Below are 2,444 nucleotides of genomic sequence, written 5' to 3'. Positions count from 1 at the left end.
AGGATTTTACGAAGGATTTTGGATTGTAAGGATTGAATACGAGAGGAATTCGAAGGTTTAGTGGAGTCCCAAAGCTCTACTCCATATGTCCAGATAAACATTAAAATTTAAATCAGAAGGTTCTTTTCAGACGCCTCGAAGGATTGTTAAGGATAAGAGATTGAGAACTAATGGGTAAGGAGTTTGGAATGAAAAGACACATATCTATTTCGGGCCAATGGATGTTATGTGCATTGAAAGGGATGTTAAGGTCTTACTGGTGTAATAAGGAACATCTAGGAGGAGTTTGATGGTTTGGTAGAACCCCAGTGCTCAATTCCGTATATCCAAATTGGTCTCGTTATCATAGTGTTTATTTTTTTGTAGTGAATGGAAAGTTTAGAACGCCACACGGACTATCTTCCTATAATCTACTTCATGCGGTCAAATATCTTCTTTCAATAAAGGAAATTAAGCTTTGCCAAATTAAAATGTCCCATCCCGAATAAAAAATAAAAAAACAGTAATGAAATACATAAACCTTATTTTAATCTCAAAGGAGGATAACGAGAGAGCATTGTGTGATTTTTGCTCCTAAATGACGCATTCACTTCTGGAAAGCTTCAGAATCATTTTTCTGAATACAAGATATGGTCAGTACTGTTCGGCAAAAATTAGCTTTAGTTAATTTAGAAACTAATAACTAGGGATAGGATTTTTATGTTTTCACATATTTTTACCTGGCCATGATATCTGCTATTCCTTACTAATTAAACATGTTTCGAGAAATTTCTGGCCAAAAGATGCCATTTTTATTTCACATATTTTTAAATATTTGGCTTTTTTTACATATTTTGTTGTAAATCACATATTTCCTTCAATTATTTGTTAAATTGTAATTAATTTTACACGCAGCAACAACGTAAAATAAAAGAGAACGCAAGAAACTTAAATGTGAAATTTATCATAAATAGTGCGTACAAATTCTATATCTTCATCTTTGAACACAAATTAAAAGCAGAGGCAATAATAAATTTTCACACAGGATTATATCGAGAATTTCTCAGAACCAATTAAAAAAAGCTAAAACCCTTGCTTATAATTCCTAATTATAACAAATGATGACACAGCCGCCCAGGTGATGCAGAATACCGAACTAGATGCAATGGAAATAGCTTCATTTAAGTATGCCCCTATAATATCAGTAGATGTTGAAAGATCTTTTAGCCGGTACAAGTCCATTCTGCGGTCAAACCGACGAAGATTTTTATTTGAAAATTTAAAAATGCATTTCATCTGCAATAATTTTGTAATTGACCCTGCTGAATAATTGATTTATTTCAAAGTTTTAAATATTTTTCTAAAGTTTTTTTCTTTTTAATTACGATTATTCTTCATTTTCATTTATAATTCATTCTGAGTAATTATTAATCAATTAATTTAATTAAAATTACTAATTAATGTCTTGTTATTGAACAGCTATGTTTTCTGGAAGCACATTTTTTCGTACATATTTTAACATAATTTCTTTAAAATATTATTCACATAATATATAATAAATACATATTTAACGTTGTAACGTTTTTTAAGTTATACAATTACTAATTAATTAGTAATTGATATTGTTGAATAATTCAAATTTATAAATACATATGGTTTACATATTTTTTTAAATATTTTACAATTTATTAGCACATATTTATGTACATATTTCGGATTTTTTAGCACATAAAATCATATCCCTACTAATAGCTAATATTGTCATGGAAACGAAATGTATTTATCAATGGTTCATTCAGGAATAAGGATCGTATCCATGGAAACATTAGCTATTAGTTTCAACTATAGCTAATGGTTATTGGGCAGTTATTACTTTTTGCTACAAACATAAAAGAACAAACATCATTCACTGACTTATTAGTTATATTCTCAATGAAAATATTATGTTTACACAGCTAAAATTAATAAAAGTACCGAATAACGGCTGCACATGTCCATTTTTTAATTATATCAATAAGTACAAGAGCCCAAGAGGAGAAAAAAGGCAGTTTATCTCAACCCAATTTTTGATTACTTTAATGAAAAATATGTATAATTAATAGTCAAAATTGACGAGATATGGCTTTTTAAAAAGCAATATTTAATAAAAATTTTGTATGGGACGTATTGAAAGATCAGTAGTTAGTGAATTTATTTTGAAAAGATATAGATATCTCAAAATCCATTTCACGTACAGATGTCTATTAGCACTCAAATTAAAGCTAGTTTAATGAGCTATAAAGTAGTTTATGATGTTATCTTCGTAGGAGTAATAGTTTTCATGAAATTTGCCAACGTTTCGCTCCACTTTGTAGAGCTTCATCAGGGCTGTTTCAGCAATCGGAATCTACGAGCAGTTTCTTGTCGTTTCAGTCTTGTGTGTGGATTCCAAGTAAGTCTCTTGTCAAGATGGAGTCCTAAGTATC

Source organism: Halyomorpha halys, unplaced genomic scaffold (genome assembly GCF_000696795.3).
Source record: "Halyomorpha halys isolate HHAL.00 unplaced genomic scaffold, Hhal_1.1 Scaffold552.1, whole genome shotgun sequence".
Taxonomy (NCBI): Eukaryota; Metazoa; Arthropoda; class Insecta; order Hemiptera; family Pentatomidae; genus Halyomorpha; species Halyomorpha halys.
This window is presented reverse-complemented; position numbering follows the sequence as displayed.